We start from the raw sequence: 21,740 nt of genomic DNA, 5'->3' as shown, positions 1-21,740 counted from the left end.
TTTAATTGTTAATAACTTTTTAACGAAGCCTCCATCAACAAATTGGTATTCTTGATTTTCGCCTTATTTTAGCCTCTAGAATCCCCCATTAAAATTTTTCCCAAACTGATCACCCTGTAGAATGAGAAATATTACAATGATTCATAATTTTGAATTCACTCAATTAATTTATATTTTAAAAATAGAAGTTCCATTGAAAAATTCATTTATAAATGTACAAATTTAAAACTTTGTTTACTTCTTCTCGAAATATTGAGAATTTTAACAATGATACATAATTTGTAATTTACTTAATTAATTTACTGTTTTTAAAATAAAAGTTCCATTGAAAAATTCATTTATAAATTTACAAATTTGAAACTTTGTTTACTTTTTCTCAAAACATTAAGAATTTTAACAATGATACATAATTTTTAATTCACTCAATTACTTTACTTTTTTTAAAATAAAAGTTCCATTGAAAAATTCATTTATAAATTTAAAAATTTGTTTACTTCTCAAAATATTGAGAATTTTAACAGTGATACATAATTTGTAATTTACTTAATTAATTTACTGTTTTTAAAATAAAAGTTCCATTGAAAAATTCATTTATAAATTTACAAATTTAAAACTTTGTTTACTTCTTCTCAAAACATTAAGAATTTTAACAATGATACATAATTTGTAATTTACTTAATTTATTTTTTAAAAATACCCCATGAAAAGTTCCATTGAAAAATTCATTTAAACATTCATTTTTTTAAAAATTCCACCTTTTGATACTGTGTCTCAGTAATAATAAAATTTGATGCAATTTGGTACAGTCAGGAATCCAAAAAGAATTTGTTTATTTGATATTTCTTTGTTCTCAAGACTATTGAGAATTTTTCTACGATAAATTTACTAAAGATTCGATAGATAAATGAACGTTATATAAAATATGATTGAAGGCGATTTTTTTTAAAATAAAAGTTCCATTGAAAAATTCATTTATAAATTTACAAATTTAAAACTTTGTTTACTTCTTCTCAAAACATTAAGAATTTTAACAATGATACATAATTTATTTTTACTTAATTTAATTTACTTAATTAATTCATTTTTTTAAAATACTCAATGAAAAGTTCCATTGAAAAATTCATTTAAACATTCATTTTTTTAAAAATTCCATCTTTTGATACTGTGTCTCAGTAATAATAAAATTTGATGCAATTTAGTACACTCATGAATCCAATCAGAATTAGTTTATTTGATATTTCTTTGTTCTCAAGACTATTGAGAATTTTTCTACGATAAGTTTACTAAAGATTCGATAGATAAAAGAACGTTATATAAAATATGGTTGAAGGCGATTTTTTTTTAAATTAAAGTTCCATTGAAAAATTCATTTATAAATTTACAAATTTAAAAACTTGTTTACTTCTCAAAATATTGAGAATTTTTACAATGATACATAATTTGTAATTTACTTAATTTATTTTTTAAAAATACCCCATGAAAAGTTCCATTGAAAAATTCATTTAAACATTCTCTTTTTTAGAAATTCCACCTTTTGATACTGTGTGTCAGTAATAATAAAATTTGATGCAATTTGGTACAGTCAGGAATCCAAACAGAATTTGTTTATTTGATATTTCTTTGTTCTCAAGACTATTGAGAACTTTTCTACAAGTTTACTAAAGATTCGATAGATAAATGAACGTTATATAAAATATGATTGAAGGCGATTTTTTTAAAAATAAAAGTTCCATTGAAAAATTCATTTATAAATTTACAAATTTAAAAACTTGTTTACTTCTTCTCAAAATATTAAGAATTTTAACAATGATACATAATTTGTTTTTACTTAATTTAATTTACTTAATTAATTCATTTTTTAAAAATACTCAATGAAAAGTTCCATTGAAAAATTCATTTAAACATTCATTTTTATAGAAATTCCACCTTTTGATACGATGTGTTTAATAATAAAATTTGATGCTTTTTGGTGCACTCATGAATCCAAACAGAATTTGTTTATTTGATATTTCTTTGTTCTCAAGACTATTGAGAATTTTTCTACAAGTTTACTAAAGATTCGATAGATAAATGAACGTTATATAAAATATGGTTGAAGGCGATTTTTTTTAAAATAAAAGTTTCATTGGAAAATTCATTTATAAATTTACAAATTTAAAAACTTGTTTACTTCTCAAAATATTGAGAATTTTTACAATGATACATAATTTTTAATTCACTCAATTACTTTATTTTTTAAAATACTCTATGAAAAGTTCCATTGAAAAATTCATTTAAACATTCTCTTTTTTAGAATTTCCATCTTTTGATACTATATGTTTAATAATAAAATTTGATGTAATTTGATACAGTTATGAATCCAAAAAGAACTTGTTTATTTGATATTTCTTTGTTCTCAAGATTATTGAGAATTTTTCTACGATAAGTTTACTAAAGATTCGATAGATAAAGGAGGATGAACGTTATATAAAATATGATTGAAGGCGATGGGAGCATCAACAAACGACGATAAATTTCAACGACATTGCGCCGGTTTTACAAGCGAAGGCGGTTCCATAGAATCGTCATCGTCATTGTTCCAGCGACAATGCCCGATAGAAATGCCTTCACCCTCGTATCCGGTTCCGCGTGAACGCTAGGGGAGTGAATTGCCCCCGGTATTAACTCGTGTAATTGAGATTTATTAATCCTGAGTCCTTTCTGTGGCCACGCTGTAAGCGTATCTTCTTTTTCGTAGCTTTGCACCGTAACTTTATTATCATTACGAATTATGAATCTCTAGACACCCTTAACAACCCTCCAGTAAACATTACTACAAATTTTCCAAAATAATTTCCATCGAAAATATTAATCTACAGCGTAGAAAAAAGGAAAACAATTTGCAATTTCAAATAATTAAAAATACGCCATTTTTGTTATTGGAATCGTTTCGTGTCTTTAAATAATTTCAAAAAGATCGAAAAATAAACAGATATTGCTAGTGCAGTGTTTTGATTTTATTTGAGGAAGTAATTTGTTACGAAAATATCGTTTTCGAAAGTAGAAAACTGCTATATCGCATGATCGAATCACTGGCTAAGATTACAGCTCTAGATTAAGGTTAAATCTAGGGGATTGGGGGCGACGGTGTGGCACTGAATATCGAACAGCGTTCCCAGTGATTAAATCCGTTTTCATCGCCGTAATACAAACGAGACAAAGCGATCAGTCATCTAGCCGTTTAATGAAAGTCGCGACCATAATTTAGGCCGTTCGGGCTTAAGACGCGCTACAAGGCAGAAGTTGAACGCTTAATTCGGCAATATGAAACTTCCCCAAGGCTTATCCTGTCGCAACTCCCGCGTTATTCCGCTTTCTTATTCCCATTATGTTCCATGGTTGTGAATATTCGACCAACGAAGAAGTTGATTAGATTCGAACACAGGGATTGTTGGGACTAGGAGCAGACGATATGGGGAAATTGAGCTTTTCTTGGGGGGAATTAGATGTTATGTTGAAGGAAGAGTCAAATTACATATTCGTGAGACATTTGTGAGGCATTTGTGATGCATATGTGAGGCATTCGTGAGGCATTCGTGAGGCATTCGTGAGATATATGTGAGGCATTCGTGAGGCATTCGTGAGGCATTCGTGAGATATATGTGAGACACTCGTGAGACACTCGTGAGACACTCGTGAGACATTCGTGAGACATTCGTGAGGCATATGTGAGGCATTCGTGAGACATTCGTGAGACATTCGTGAGGCATTCGTGAGACATTCGTAAAACATCGATAACCTTGCAAACTTCGAAGAAAAAATATTGTTTGATGAAATGATCGTAACTCTAAGAGCAGACGATATGGGGAAATCGATCTTTTCTTAGGGGAATTAGATGCTACGTTGAAGGAAGTCAAATTACACATTCGTGAGACATTCGTGAGACATATGTGAGGCATTCGTGAGGCATATGTGAGACATATGTGAGGCATTCGTGAGACATATGTGAGGCATTCGTGAGACATCGATAACCTTGTAAACTTTGGAGAAAAAATATTTTTTGCAATACAATGAGTTTTCTCAACCCATTCACATAGCATACAAAATATTATTTGTACAATTAAGAAAGATATTTAAGTGAACCATCCAATATAATAAATATGAGAATCGAATAAGGATAAAAACGAACTCTTTTACTAAACGTCCAACGACTAATGAAGAAATTTCGAGTTCGAATGGTAGATTCGAACCCATGGATTGTTGTTCCTCGAAATGTTAGTGAATTGATCGTAATTCTAGGAGCAGACGATATGGGGAAATTGATCTTTTTTGGGGGGAAGAATCAAATTACACATTCGTGAAACATTTGTGAGACATTCGTGAAACATTCGTGAGACATTTGTGAGACATTCATGAGGCATTCGTGAGACATTCGTGAGACATATGTGAGGCATTCGTGAGGCATATGTGAGACATTCGTGAGACATTCGTGAGGCATTCGTGAGACATCGATAACCTTGTAAACTTTGGAAAAAAAATATTTTTTGCAATACAATGACTTTTCTCAACCCATTCACATAGCAGACAAAATATTATTTGTACAATTAAGAAAGATATTTAGGTGAACCATCCAATATAATAAATATGAGAATCGAATAAGAATAAAAACGAACTCTTTTACTAAACGTCCAACGACTAATGAAGAAATTTCGAGTTCTAATGGTAGATTCGAACCCATGGATTGTTGTTCCTCGAAATGTTAGTGAATTGATCGTAATTCTAGGAGCAGACGATATGGGGAAATCGATCTTTTCTTGGGGGAATTAGATGCTACGTTGAAGGAAGAGTCAAATTACACATTCGTGAGACATTCGTGAGACATATGTGAAACATTCGTGAGACATTCGTGAAACATTCGTGAGACATTTGTGAGACATTCGTGAGGCATTCGTGAGACATTCGTGAGACATTCGTGAAACATCGATAACTTTGTAAACTTCGGAGAAAAAATAATATTTGATGAAATGATCGTAACTCTAAGAGCAGACGATATGGGGAAATCGATCTTTTCTTGGGGGAATTAGATGCTACGTTGAAGGAAGAGTCAAATTACACATTCGTGAAACATTTGTGAGACATATGTGAGACATTCGTGAGACATATGTGAGGCATTCGTGAGACATATGTGAGGCATTCGTGAGACATTCGTGAGACATATGTGAGGCATTCGTGAGACATTCGTGAGACATCGATAACCTTGTAAACTTTGGAGAAAAAATATTTTTTGCAATACAATGAGTTTTCTCAACCCATTCAGATAGCATACAAAATATTTTTTGTAAAATTAAAGGAGATATTTAGGTGGACCATCCAATATAATAAATATGAGAATCGAATAAGAATAAAAACGAAATCTTTTACTAAACGTCCAACGACTAATGAAGAAATTTCGAGTTCTAATGGTAGATTCGAACCCATGGATTGTTGTTCCTCGAAATGTTAGGGAATTGATCGTAATTCTAGGAGCAGACGATATGGGGAAATCGATCTTTTCTTGGGGGAATTAGATGCTACGTTGAAGGAAGAGTCACATTACACATTCGTGAAACATTCGTGAGACATTCGTGAGACATATATGAGGCATTCGTGAGACATATATGAGGCATTCGTGAGACATATATGAGGCATTCGTGAGACATATATGAGGCATTCGTGAGACATATATGAGGCATTCGTGAGACATATATGAGGCATTCGTGAGACATATATGAGGCATTCGTGAGACATTCGTGAGACATTCGTGAAACATTCGTGAGACATTCGTGAGACATATGTGAGGCATTCGTGAGACATCGATAACTCAAAATGTTAGTGAAATGATCGTAATAGGAGCAGACGATACGAGGAAATCGATCTTTTCTCAAGGAATCAGATGTCACGCGAGGCAGAGTAGAATTACAGATAAATAACTTACTTTCTGTATTTATTTTTACAGAGGGATGGCGAGATTCAGTGTTGGGGGCCCCGCGTCGATTATTGGTGACTCTCGGGAGTCTCTCCAGGGACAATTTGCCATGTCCTGCCACGGTAAGTCACATAATCGTCCATCCTTTATATTTACCTCGACCTAATTGCTCTTCCAATAATTCTGATGTACAAATCAGTTTCTTTCCCCAATAGAGGCATCGATGAAAAAGTTGTCCATTTTCTTTCGTAGAAAATGCTCGAACAATAACAAGATAAAAATAACAGTCTTCTATCAGTTTATTTAACTGTTTTTTTTTTTATTTTTAATACTTGACAGTTCTTCGAATTGTTTTGTCAGTCTCGTGGTTGTAAGTATTCTTTTTGTTACTGTTATCGTTCAGCACGAAGGGGGTGGAGGCTTTGCTCTCGATTTCGAAATGTAAATCGAACCGTGGCCGCCACCCTCGTACATTTCGGATTGCCAAAAGCGAGGATCTACGTAACGCCTCCGGCTGAAATATGCAAATGACAAGCAACGATGTCAGATACGATCTCGTTACCAGCGCGACCGGGGGTGGATAATATTTATCGCAGGGAGATCAAGGTCCACGATATTCCTCCAGCTCTGCAATCTTTCTTCCATCTACGTGAAATTTTATTGCAACAAACGTGCCACTCAAACTCCACTATTCTTTCATCTCATTGGTCTATAAACAGACTCTAGATCTTTTCAAATTCACATTTTTATTATCAGGTCCGTGCAAAAGTATCTTTTTTTTATATTTTCTTTTACTTGTTGTCATCGTTATTTTATGAACTCACAAAAAAGAGAGAAATTGTTAATTTTTGAAAATTATACTTCGATGCTTGGAAAAACAGACTAATAATAGAATTAGTGAAATGGAAGCTTCGTAGAGGGTTGTTACAACCCCTAAATACAGTAATTAGTGTCTCACTTTATTTCTTATATTTTTTAATATCAATTCTATAATATTTTGAAAATTTTAATTTCCTATAAATACGTAAATATGTTCTCTCCACTCAAACTCCACTATTCTTTTATCTCATTGGTCTATAAACAGACTCTAGATCTTTTCAAATTCACATTTTTATTATCAGGTCCGTGCAAAAGTATGTTTTTTATATTTTCTTTTACTTGTTGTCATCGTTATTTTATGAACTCACAAAAAAGAGAGAAATTGTTAATTTTTGAAAATTATACTTCGATGCTTGGAAAAACAGACTAATAATAGAATTAGTGAAATGGAAGCTTCGTAGAGGGTTGTTACAACCCCTAAATACAGTAATTAGTGTCTCACTTTATTTCTTATATTTTTTAATATCAATTCTATAATATTTTGAAAATTTTAATTTCCTATAAATACGTAAATATGTTCTCTTCACTCAAACTCCACTATTCTTTCATCTCATTGGTCTATAAACAGACTCTAGATATTTTCAAATTCACATTTTCATTATCAGGTCCGTGCAAAAGTATGTTTTTTTTATTTTCTTTTACTTGTTGTCATCGTTATTTTATGAACTCACAAAAAGGAGAGAAATTGTTAATTTTTGAAAATTATACTTCGATGCTTGGAAAAACAGACTAATAATAGAATTAGTGAAATGGAAGCTTCGAAGAGGGTTGTTACACCCCCTAAATACAGTAATTAGTGTCTCACTTTATTCCTTATATTTTTTAATATCAATTCTATAATATTTTGAAAATTTTAATTTCCTATAAATACGTAAATATGTTCTCTCCACTCAAACTCCACTATTCTTTCATCTCATTGGTTTCTACAGACTCTGGATATTTTCAAATTCACATTTTTATCATCAGATCCGTGCAAAAGTATGTTTTTTTTATTTTCTTTTACTTGTTGTCATCGTTATTTTATGAACTCACAAAAAGGAGAGAAATTGTTAATTTTTGAAAATTATACTTCGATGCTTGGAAAAACAGACTAATAATAGAATTAGTGAAATGGAAGCTTCGTAGAGGGTTGTTACAACCCCTAAATACAGTAATTAGTATCTCACTTTATTTCTTATATTTTTTAATATAAATTCTATAATATTTTGAGAATTTTAATTTCCTATAAATACGTAAATATGTTCTCTTCACTCAAACTCCACTATTCTTTCATCTCATTGGTCTATAAACAGACTCTAGATATTTTCAAATTCACATTTTCATTATCAGGTCCGTGCAAAAGTATGTTTTTTTTATTTTCTTTTACTTGTTGTCATCGTTATTTTATGAACTCACAAAAAGGAGAGAAATTGTTAATTTTTGAAAATTATACTTCGATGCTTGGAAAAACAGACTAATAATAGAATTAGTGAAATGGAAGCTTCGTAGAGGGTTGTTACAACCCCTAAATACAGTAATTAGTGTCTCACTTTATTTCTTATATTTTTTAATATAAATTCTATAATATTTTGAAAATTTTAATTTCCTATAAATACGTAAATATGTTCTCTCCACTCAAACTCCACTATTCTTTTATCTCATTGGTCTATAAACAGACTCTAGATCTTTTCAAATTCACATTTTTATTATCAGGTCCGTGCAAAAGTATGTTTTTTTTATTTTCTTTTACTTGTTGTCATCGTTATTTTATGAACTCACAAAAAAGAGAGAAATTGTTAATTTTTGAAAATTATACTTCGATGCTTGGAAAAAGAGACTAATAATAGAATTAATGAAATGGAAGCTTCGTAGAGGGTTGTTACAACCCCTAAATACAGTAATTAGTGTCTCACTTTATTTCTTATATTTTTTAATATAAATTCTATGATATTTTGAAAATTTTAATTTCCTATAAATACGTAAATATGTTCTCTTCACTCAAACTCCACTATTCTTTCATCTCATTGGTCTATAAACAGACTCTAGATATTTTCAAATTCACATTTTTATTACCAGATCCGTGCAAAAGTATGTTTTTTTTATTTTCTTTTACTTGTTGTCATCGTTAGTTTATGAACTCACAAAAAAGAGGGAAATTGTTAATTTTTGAAAATTATACTTCGATGCTTGGAAAAACAGACTAATAATAGAATTAGTGAAATGGAAGCTTCGTAGAGGGTTGTTACAACCCCTAAATACAGTAATTAGTATCTCACTTTATTTCTTATATTTTTTAATATCAATTCTATGATATTTGGAAAATTTTAATTTCCTATAAATACGTAAATATGTTCTCTCCACTCAAACTCCACTATTCTTTCATCTCATTGGTCTATAAACAGACTCTAGATATTTTCAAATTCACATTTTTATTATCAGGTCCGTGCAAAAGTATGTTTTTTTTATTTTCTTTTACTTGTTGTCATCGTTATTTTATGAACTCACAAAAAAGAGAGAAATTGTTAATTTTTGAAAATTATACTTCGATGCTTGGAAAAACAGACTAATAATAGAATTAGTGAAATGGAAGCTTCGTAGAGGGTTGTTACAACCCCTAAATACAGTAATTAGTGTCTCACTTTATTTCTTATATTTTTTAATATAAATTCTATGATATTTTGAGAATTTTAATTTCCTATAAATACGTAAATATGTTCTCTCCACTCAAACTCCACTATTCTTTCATCTCATTGGTCTATAAACAGACTCTAGATATTTTCAAATTCACATTTTCATTATCAGGTCCGTGCAAAAGTATCTTTCTTTTTATTTTCTTTTACTTGTTGTCATCGTTATTTTATGAACTCACAAAAAGGAGAGAAATTGTTAATTTTTGAAAATTATACTTCGATGCTTGGAAAAACAGACTAATAATAGAATTAGTGAAATGGAAGCTTCGTAGAGGGTTGTTACAACCCCTAAATACAGTAATTAGTATCTCACTTTATTTCTTATATTTTTTAATATAAATATCATATTTTTAATTCAAATTGAAAATAGTGAATCCACGATGAAATAAATTTTTTTTTTATGGTTTCTCGAAAGATCTTTGTACTGTAATGTCTGACTCTTTCTCATTCTGACGTTGCCTGGAAAGTTTGGCCATTCGTTTCGTACATTGTACAAAAGTTTCTCGCCCGGAAAGGAAACGGTTACTTATTCATAGAGTTAATGAGAGTTCGCATATTTTTCTAGCAAGAAAGCATCTTTCCCAACAGCTAATTGGAAAGTGGAGGTGGATGGAAACTTAAATATTCCCTGGGATGATAAATCCCGCTTGGAAAACCTCGCGGGCTCCATTATGCATTCTTTTCCGAATAATTGGGGGTTTGAATTTCTGTGAAGAACGTCAAACATGAATAAATAACTCCTGAATTTTATCGGTCATTTATACTCGAGGAACAAAGAAATATTCCTCTGCAAATCAGAGCCTTTTGTTTCGTTAAATTAACTATATAAATAGTTTGAATGATTCAAAATAAGTAAAATAAGTGGAAATTAATTTTTGTCCAGCTGGAATCGTCGTTTCGATGTATGCATCGTTCAACTTGGATATAATTGCAGGCAAATGGCAAATGGCAGGTCAAATGGTGGTTAAACCAAAATTTTCGTAGAGGCTGTTTGAATTCTCGTTAATTGATAGCTGGGTGTGGTACACCTGGTTTGCTGATCGATACCAGACGCCCCTGGGGTCACGTATCCCACCCTGTTTCCACCTCTGTTACTCGGCCATGTTCTCTGTTTTTACCATTCTGTACCTTGCAAAGGCCAATCGTCCTTATCTGAGCTCTGGTGTTACGTAAAATCAAAGATCTCCGTCTTAACTTGGGCCAAATACCATCAAGAATCTAATATGAAACCAATATCCAAAGCGACACTCTCGCGAATACATCTTACACCCTCCATTTCCACCCTTGTACGAGATATCTTTTCCTGAAGAATAATTTCATCGCGAATGTCTGGAATTTTCGCCCTTCGTCGCTCTGATCATTCATAAACTCAAATTGGTGATCATTTATAGGTTCAATAACTTAAAACTCGAACACCTGCCCCCAGTTTTATATTTTTAACAAAGTTCTGCATCGTATTATAAATTTACTTAAACTCATTCAAGTCGTATATTTAAACAATTTGCACAAAACTATCTAACATTATTACTCAAAATCCGCAAATTTGATACTTAAACTTCATACAGAAAATTAAGAAGATAAAACGCACTTGAAAACGAATTTTGTTTCAAGTCGATGCCATGATTAGTTCCAGCGAAAACAATTATTTACGAGAGAAATGCTCTATAGAAATCCTGTATACAAATTTAAATTTATTTTCACTTAAATAAAAAATTTATAATCCAATTTTATCCCATACAAGTCGTATGATCGATAGGAGTTGCTGAAAGTTTTTTAGAAATATAGTGTCAAAGTAAATGACAAAATAAACATAGAAGACAGCGTAAATTATAAAAGTAGTTGTATTCATTGGATAGGGGATGAAATACCCTTTAAAATGAGCGCTCGAACCAGTCGATAGCTTAATTAGTTCCGGAGATATAGCGATTTTAGTTTCGAGTCGATGCGGTGGCTAGTTCAGGTGATAGAAGGGTTCATTGACCTCGCGCGCGTAGTAGTAAACAATGCGTAGTAAATTCTTGGAAATACTACGCCGCCACTAGGTCACGCGAGTCACGTGATTGGAGTAGGTCAGCACTACGCGCGCGACAAAGAGGTCCGACGCGTCAGACGAAGACAGAGATAGTCGAATTAAGAAAAATACCACTTTACATAAATTACGATATCTCGAAAACGAAAAGTCCGATCTACAAAAACCAAAAGCCATTTCAAAGAGGAAGGTTTACCGCTGCTGACGATTGCTCAATTTTGAATAAAACACTAGTAGTTTCGGAACTGCACGTAATTAAAGTTTTTAGTAATTTCAATGCGCGGCAGTAGCCCGTCGTAACACGGGAAGCGCCATAAGCGGAGTTTTTAAAAAATTACGCTCTCATATAAATTGCGATATCTCCGAAACGGGAAGTCGGATCGAGAAAAACCAAAAAGCAATTTTGAAGAGGAAGCTTCACCGCCGCTAACGGCTGTTTAATTTTGAATAAAGCACCAGCAGTTTCGGAATTACAGGCGTGTAAAGTTTTTAGTAATTTCAATGCGTGGCAGTAGCCCGTCGTAACACGGGAAGCGCCATAAGCGGAGTTTTTAAAAAATTACGCTCTCATATAAATTGCGATATCTCCGAAACGGGAGGTCGGATCGAGAAAAACCAAAAAGCAATTTTGAAGAGGAAGCTTCACCGCCGCTAACGGCTGTTTAATTTCGAATAAAGCACCAGTAGTTTCGGAATTACAGGCGTGTAAAGTTTTAGAATTTTTAGTACGCGTTAGTAGCGTGTTATACCACGGAGAGCGCCATAAGAGAATTTTTCGAAAATTACGCTTTCATTTAAATTACGATATCTCCGAAACGGGAAGTCTGATCGAGAAAAACCGAAAAGCAATTTCGAAGAGGAAGCTTCGCCGCTTCCAATGGCGGTTTAATTATGGGTAAAGTTTGAATAGTTTCGGAACTGTACGCGTCTGAAGTTTTACTATTTTTAATACACGTTATTAGCCTGTCTGAGACAGTGGAAACTGAACTTTCATCTCATCTCTGCTATACAGGGTGTCTGTAATTTACCCCTGTAACTAAATATAATTTTTCGTTATTCCGATGCTGGTGGGTCGATAGAAAATAAAAAGTCGTTGCACGCGTCAGGAACGAACTGGCTCGGTGTTAAAGATCGAACCGCAAAGTCCACTTATTCTACCTGAACGCACCTCACGGTTAAGTCGATCCCTTCTATTGCATTAGGCGATCAACTCTACCTGCAGGGCGGTTTTTCCTAAGGGTGCACCGTCACGGGCTGACCATAAATAACGCGTTATCTCGAGATCCGATAGAGGCTAATTTATTTACGAATCGGTGTTGCGGGAGGGTGGCCCACGGATATATCACGGTGGTGGTCCACGCGTGAGTCACGTGCCATCTGCCATACACTACCCACTCTATTATGGCATAGACTGTATTTATCATTATCTTCCATGACTCGATTCTTATTCCAATTTCCCAAAACTCGGGCTCAATTAATTATTCCACCATTTCGTTCGTCCCCATTTTGTCCGTCAGCCCCGTAGATCAATTTAGACATTTTTAGAAATTTATACAGACTTTCAAAATGGCGGAGAGTATTGGCCAACGAAACATAACATATAGAAAGGAGTCCATTTGTAATTACAGAAATAGTTTCGTCGATTTTTTTCAACCCTTTCGTTCATCACTCCAGAGATGAATTTAGACATTTTTGGAAATTAATACGGAATATCAAAATGGCGGACAATGAGTAATATAGGAAGAAGGTAGTTTATTTCGAATTATCGATATAATAAGAAATTGTTTTGTCGATTTTATCCAATCAATCTTTCATCCATCACTCCAGAGATGAATTTAGACAATTTTAGAAATTAATACAGAATATCAAAATGGCGAACAATGAGTAATATAGGAAGAAGGTAGTTTATTTCTAATTATCGATATAATAAGAAATAGTTTTGTCGATTTTATCCAACCCTTTATTCCAACAACCTCGTAGATCAATTTTAGAAATTTTTAGAAATTAATACAGAATGTTAAAATGGCGAATATGGTTAACGAAAAGTAACTAATATAGGAAGGAGTCTATTTGTAATTATCGAAATAGTTTCGTCGATTTTATCCAACCCTTTAGTCCAACAACCCCATAGATCAATTTAGAAATTTTTAGAAATTAATTCAGAATACCAAAATGGCGGAAAATAAGTAATATAGGAAGAAGGTAGTTTATTTCTAATTATCGATATAATAAAAGAAATAGTTTCGTCGATTTTATCCAACCCTTTAGTCCAACAGCCCCGTAGATCAATTTAGAAATTTTTGGAAATTAATACAGAATACCAAAATGGCGGAAAAGAAGTAATATAGGAAGAAGGTAGTTTATTTCTAATTATCGATATAATAAGAAATAGTTTTGTCGATTTTATCCAACCACCCTTTCGTCTATCACTCCAGAGGTCAATTTGGACCCATTTAGAAATTAATACAAAATGTTAAAATGGCGAATATGGTTATCGAAAATTAACTAATATAGGAAGGAGTCTATTTGTAATTATCGAAATAGTTTCGTCGATTTTATCCAACCCTTTAGTCCAACAATCCCGTAGATCAATTTAGAAATTTTTGGAAATTAATACAGAATATCAAAATGGCGGAAAACAACTAATATATGAACAAGGTAGTTTATTTCTAATTATCGATATAATAAGAAATAGTTTCGTCGATTTTATCCAACCACCCTTTCGTCTATCACTCCAGAGGTTAATTGGGACCCATTTAGAAATTAATACAGAATGTTAAAATGGCGAATATGGTTAACGAAAATAAACTAATATAGGAAGGAGACCATTTGTAATTATCGAAATAGTTTCGTCGATTTTATCCAACCCTGTAGTCCAACAACCCCGTAGATCAATTTAGAAATTTTTGGAAATTAATACAGAATATCAAAATGGCGGAAAAGAAGTAATATAGGAAGAAGGTAGTTTATTTCTAATTATCAATATAATAAGAAATAGTTTTGTCTATTTTATCCAACCACCCTTTCATCCATCACTCCAGAGGTAAATTTGGACCCATTTAGAAATTAATACAGAATGTTAAAATGGCGAATATGGTTAACGAAAAGTAACTAATATAGGAAGGAGTCTATTTGTAATTATCGAAATAGTTTCGTCGATTTTATCCAACCCTTTCGTCCAACAGCCCCGTAGATCAATTTAGAAATTTTTGGAAATTAATACAGAATACCAAAATGGCGGAAAAGAAGTAATATAGGAAGAAGGTAGTTTATTTCTAATTATCGATATAATAAGAAATAGTTTTGTCGATTTTATCCAACCACCCTTTCGTCCATCACTCCAGAGGTCAATTTGGACCCATTTAGAAATTAATACAGAATGTTAAAATGGCGAATATGGTTAACGAAAAGTAACTTATATAGGAAGGAGTCCATTTGTAATTATCGAAATAGTTTCGTCGATTTTATCCAACCCTTTAGTCCAACAACCCCATAGATCAATTTAGAAATTTTTGGAAATTAATACAGAATATCAAAATGGCGAAAAACTACTAATATAGGAAGAAGGTAGTTTATTTCTAATTATCGATATAATAAGAAATAGTTTTGTCGATTTTATCCAATCAATCTTTCATCCATCACTCCAGAGGTCAATTTAGACATTTTTAGAAATTAATACAAAATGTTAAAATGGCGAATATGGTTAACTAATATAGGAAGGAGTCTATTTGTAATTATCGAAATAGTTTCGTCGATTTTATCCAACCCTTTAGTCCAACAACCCCGTAAATCAATTTAGAAATTTTTAGAAATTAATACAGAATATCAAAATGGCGGAAAACAACTAATATAGGAAGAAGGTAGTTTATTTCTAATTATCGATATAATAAAAAAAATAGTTTCGTCGATTTTATCCAACCCTTTCGTCCAACAACCCCGTAGATCAATTTAGACATTTTTAGAAATTAATACAGAATATCAAAATGGCGGAAAATAACTAATATAGAAAGAAGGTAGTTTATTTCTAATTATCGATATAATAAGAAATAGTTTCGTCGATTTTATCCAACCACCCTTTCATCCATCACTCCAGAGGTCAATTTAGACATTTTTAGAAATTAATACAGAATGTTAAAATGGCGAATATGGTTATCGAAAATTAACTAATATAGGAAGGAGTCTATTTGTAATTATCGAAATAGTTTCGTCGATTTTATCCAACCCTTTCGTCCAACAACCCCGTAGATCAATTTAGAAATTTTTAGAAATTAATACAGAATATCAAAATGGCGGAAAACAACTAATATAGAAAGAAGGTAGTTTATTTCTAATTATCAATATAATAAGAAAAATAGTTTTGTCGATTTTATCCAACCACCCTTTCGTCTATCACTCCAGAGGTCAATTTGGACCCATTTAGAAATTAATACAAAATGTTAAAATGGCGAATATGGTTAACGAAAAGTAACTAATATAGAAAGGAGTCTATTTGTAATTATCGAAATAGTTTCGTCGATTTTATCAAACCCTTTAGTCCAACAACCCCGTAGATCAATTTAGAAATTTTTAGAAATTAATACAGAATATCAAAATGGCGGAAAACAACTAATATAGGAAGAAGGTAGATTATTTCTAATTATCGATATAATAAAAGAAATAGTTTCGTCGATTTTATCCAACCCTTTAGTCCAACAACCCCGTAGATCAATTTAGAAATTTTTAGAAATTAATACAGAATATCAAAATGGCGAAAAACAACTAATATAGAAAGAAAGTAGTTTATTTCTAATTGTCAATATAATAAGAAATAGTTTCGTCGATTTTATCCAACCACCCTTTCGTCCATCACTCCAGAGGTCAATTTGGACCCATTTAGAAATTAATACAGAATGTTAAAATGGCGAATATGGTTAACGAAAAGTAACTTATATAGGAAGGACTCTATTTGTAATTATCGAAATAGTTTCGTCGATTTTATCCAACCCTTTAGTCCAACAACCCCGTAGATCAATTTAGAAATTTTTAGAAATTAATACAGAATATCAAAATGGCGAAAAACAACTAATATAGAAAGAAAGTAGTTTATTTCTAATTGTCAATATAATAAGAAAAATAGTTTCGTCGATTTTATCCAACCACCCTTTCGTCCATCACTCCAGAGGTCAATTTGGACCCATTTAGAAATTAATACAGAATGTTAAAATGGCGAATATGGTTAACTAATATAGGAAGGAGTCTATTTGTAATTATCGAAATAGTTTCGTCGATTTTATCCAACCACCCTTTCGTCCATCACTCCAGAGGTAAATTTGGACCCATTTAGAAATTAATACAGAATGTTAAAATGGCGAATATGGTTAACTAATATAGGAAGGAGTCTATTTGTAATTATCGAAATAGTTTCGAGTTACAACTATCGTTTGGTAACAGGATCTCCCCGGAAGCACGAAGCATTTTCGTTAATAAGCACGATCGTGGGGTAAAAAGGGAGGGGGTGAAGCTTGTTGAACTTCAAAGCGCATCGAGTGTCGCTAACTAAAGTTTGAGCGAAGGGTGGGGGAGAGTTTGCCATTTCCAATACGAGTCCATTTCGTGATTAAGTGTAAACTTCTGAAGTTGCCCCGGAGGACATTCGCAAACATAACACGCGTACGCATCCTTCCTTTTCACGAACCTCCCCCAACCCCCATAACTATCCAATGCTACGAAACGTACTGGTAACCCCACTTTTCAGTTTCGTAACTTTTTTTTCATATTTGATGTGTCGTCAAATAGATTTACAAACATTCGGGTAAAAAGGTTATTTATGATATTTATTAATAGGAAATGGCAGAAATGGACCTTGTATTTTTGGTGTATTAATTTGAAATGATTTTTTTATGAATGAAGGTGAAACTGGAATTTTATTTAATGAAATTCAAATGTATCTAAAGAATTCGGGTAGAGAACTGATTTATAATATTTATTAGTAAGAAATGGCAGAAATGGACCCTCTATGTATTAAGACAGGGCAATTTAAATGATTTTCTTCTTTGAAAAAAGGTGAATCTAGAATTTTATTTAATGAAATTCAAATGTATCTGCAGAAGTCGGGTAGAGAACTAATTTATAATATTTATTAACAAGAAATGGCAGAATTGGACCCTCTATATATTAAGACAGGTCAATTTAAATGCTCTTTTATGAAAAAAGGTGAATCTAGAATTTTATTTAATGAAATTCAAATGTATCTTTGCAGAATTCGGGTAGAAAACTAATTTATAATATTTATTAATAAGAAATGGCAGAAATGGACCCTCTATATATTAAGACAGCCTAATTTAAATGCTTTTGTTATAAAAAAAAGTAAATCTAGAATTTTATTTAATGAAATTCAAATTTACCTTTTCACAGTTCGTGTAAAAAACTAATTTACAATATTTATTAATAAAAAATGATGGAAATGGACCCCCCATATACTAAGACAGTCTAATTTAAATGCTTTTGTTATGAAAAAAAAATGAATCTAGTCTTTTATCTAATAAAATTCAAATGTACCTTTTCACAATTCGAGTAAAAAACTAATTTACAATATTTATTAGTAAAAAATGGCAGAAATGGACCCTCTATATATTAAAATAGATCAATTTAAATGCTTCTGTTATGAAAAAAAGTGAACTTTTATGTAATAAAATTCGAATATACCTTTTTACAATTCTAGTAACAAACTAATTTATAATATTTATTAATAAAAAATGTCAGAAATGGACCCTTCAATCGATTAGGTCTATGCAAAAGTTTCAGACTTTTCTTTTTAATTTCCTTTTACTTATACATAGTATACATATTGCAAATTAATTTTGGAAATATTTCCATCCATTTTATAAGACTTTGTGGCATCGTTCTGTCCACAGTTTTCACTGATATTTCGTGAATTTATCGTTAGAAATCGATTATAAAGTTTCACATAAACGAATACAAAATAAATACACAAAACTTTAATTCTTCTTTTGAAATTTTCTTTTATAGATATTGCAAATTAATCATCGAAATATTTTCACTGTTATTCTACGAATTTATCGTTAGAAATCCCCCATAAAGTTCCATTTACATAAACGAATACAAAATAAACACACAAAACTCTAATTCTTCTTTTGAAATTTTCTTTTATAGATATTGCAAATTAATCATCGAAATATTTTCATTGTTATTCTACGAATTTATCGTTCGAAATCAACCATAAAGTTCCATTTACATAAACGAATACAAAATAAATACACAAAACTTTAATTCTTCTTTTGAAATTTTCTTTTATACATAGTATACATATTGCAAATTAATCATTGAAATATTTTCATTGTTATTCTACGAATTTATCGTTAGAAATCCCCCATAAAGTTTCATTTACATAAACGAATACAAAATAAACACACAAAACTCTAATTCTTCTTTTGAAATTTTCTTTCATACATAGTATACACATTGCAAATTAATCATCGAAATATTTTCACTGTTATTCTACGAATTTATCGTTCGAAATCCACCATAAAGTTCCTCATAAACGAATACAAAATAAATACACAAAACTTTAATTCTTCTTTTGAAATTTTCTTTCATAGATATTGCAAATTAATCATTGAAATATTTTCACTGTTATTCTACGAATTTATCGTTAGAAATCCACCATAAAGCTTCACATAGACAAGTAAAAAATAAATACACAAAACTTTAATTCTTCTTTTGAAATTTTCTTTCATACATAGTATACACATTGCAAACTAATCATCGAAATATTTTCACTGTTATTCTACGAATTTATCATTAGAAATCCACCATAAAATTCCATTTACATAAACGAATACAAAATAAATACACAAAACTCTAATTCTTCTTTTGAAATTTTCTTTTATAGATATTGCAAATTAATCATCGAAATATTCTCACTGTTATTCTACGAATTTATTGTTAGAAATCAACCATAAAGTTCCATTTACATAAACGAATACAAAATAAATACACAAAACTTTAATTCTTCTTTTGAAATTTTCTTTTATACATAGTATACATATTGCAAATTAATCATTGAAATATTTTCATTGTTATTCTACGAATTTATCGTTAGAAATCCCCCATAAAGTTTCATTTACATAAACGAATACAAAATAAACACACAAAACTCTAATTCTTCTTTTGAAATTTTCTTTCATACATAGTATACACATTGCAAATTAATCATCGAAATATTTTCACTGTTATTCTACGAATTTATCGTTCGAAATCCACCATAAAGTTCCTCATAAACGAATACAAAATAAATACACAAAACTTTAATTCTTCTTTTGAAATTTTCTTTCATAGATATTGCAAATTAATCATTGAAATATTTTCACTGTTATTCTACGAATTTATCGTTAGAAATCCACCATAAAGCTTCACATAGACAAGTAAAAAATAAATACACAAAACTTTAATTCTTCTTTTGAAATTTTCTTTCATACATAGTATACACATTGCAAACTAATCATCGAAATATTTTCACTGTTATTCTACGAATTTATCGTTCGAAATCCACCATAAAGTTCCATTTACATAAACGAATACAAAATAAACACACAAAACTCTAATTCTTCTTTTGAAATTTTCTTTTACAGATATTGCAAATTAATCATTGAAATATTTTCACTGTTATTCTACGAATTTATCGTTAGAAATCAACCATAAAGTTCCATTTACATAAACGAATACAAAATAAATACACGAAACTTTAATTCTTGTTTTTAAATTTTCTTTTATACATAGTATTTTGAAATTTTCTTTTATACATAGTATACATATTGCAAATTAATCATCGCAATATTTTCACTGTGATTCTACGAATTTATCGTTCGAAATCCACCATAAAGTTTCATTTACATAAACGAATCCAAAATAAATACACAAAACTGTAATTCTTCTTTTGAAATTTTCTTTTATAGATATTGCAAATTAATCATCGAAATATTCTCACTGTTATTCTAAGAATTTCTCTTCGAAATCCACCATAAAGTTCCATTTACATAAACGAATACAAAATAAACACACAAAACTCTAATTCTTCTTTTGAAATTTTCTTTTATAGATATTGCAAATTAATCATCGAAATATTTTCATTGTTATTCTACGAATTTATCGTTAGAAATCCACCATAAAGTTCCATTTACATAAACGAATACAAAATAAATACAGAATACAAACAGTAGCATTTTTAGAAAACAATTATACTTCGAAACTTTTGCATAGACCTGATAAATGGTTTTTTGTTATGAATAAATGTTGAAATTAGCCTTAGAATGAAAGTACTTGGAGGCGGCCTCTTTAAGTCACTTAAAAGTAGCAATGTATGTGAAAAAGGGATCGATAAAGAGATTACTAGGAAATCTCGCGTTGACGATGTTCGGTGTTGTCTGCTTTAAAGTTTAAACGATCCAAATAAACTATGAAAAACGAAAAGGTTGGCCCCGTATCGGAGCCGATATCGGGTTCCTAATGGCTCCGGCCAACCAGTGCACCATAAAAACCTACGCAGGGATAATTGAAGGGAAGACCAAGGCGGTCTCTATCATTCGATAGCTTTCTCTCTCTTTCCTTGTTCTTTCCAACTCCACTCTCTCCATTCACTCTTAATTGCTAGTCAAATTACTTTCCCGTACTATGGTTAAGTGGTACGGAAATTTATGTTTCCGTTCGATAGAAAACGTAGATACTGGATAATTCTGATCGACCCATTTCGTCAATTAAAATGTTCGATGAAAATTTCATCAATGAAAATTTCTTCTATGTTTATTGGAATTCTAATGCATCATTAACGGAGAGTTTGAGTGCATTTTTGATACATTATTGTTGTTTTTAGAATTAGGATAATTATTATCTTCGTTTTATTTAGAAAAATTGAGGAAATGATTACAGATTCCAACATAGAATTATTATTGTTGTTGTTGTTGTTTTTAGATTTAGAATATTTATTATGTTCATTTTATTTAGAAAAATTGAGAAAACAATTACAGACTCGATCATCGAGTTATTATTGTTGTTATTATTGTTTTACAACAACAATAGAATGGAAAATTAAAATTCTAATCCATGATTAACGAAGAGTTTAAGTGCATTTTGAGACGTTATTGTTGTTTTTAGATTTAAGATATTTATTATGTTCATTACATTTAGAAAAATTGAGAAAATAATTACAGGCTCGATCATCGAG

General features: G+C 31.0%; 2 protein-coding genes across 4 annotated transcripts in view; one reads left to right on the top strand and one right to left on the bottom strand.

Annotated features, from left to right (window-relative positions):
* LOC143349522 (uncharacterized) overlaps positions 1–21,740 on the bottom strand; it is a 228,747-nt gene that overhangs the window by 103,515 nt on the left and 103,492 nt on the right. The gene's annotated exons all lie outside the window — the stretch shown is intronic.
* The window catches only part of Chat (Choline acetyltransferase), a 123,356-nt gene continuing 107,597 nt past the window's right edge, over positions 5,982–21,740 (top strand). For both annotated transcript variants that reach the window (XM_076780837.1, XM_076780836.1), the window contains exon 1: positions 5,982–6,066. The gene's annotated coding sequence lies outside the window, so the exon portion shown is untranslated. The remainder of the gene's footprint in view (positions 6,067–21,740) is intronic.

This window comes from Colletes latitarsis, chromosome 13, assembly GCF_051014445.1.
Source record: "Colletes latitarsis isolate SP2378_abdomen chromosome 13, iyColLati1, whole genome shotgun sequence".
Taxonomy (NCBI): Eukaryota; Metazoa; Arthropoda; class Insecta; order Hymenoptera; family Colletidae; genus Colletes; species Colletes latitarsis.
The sequence above is the reverse complement of the archived record's forward strand: the minus strand, read 5'-3'. Positions and strand labels throughout refer to the sequence as shown.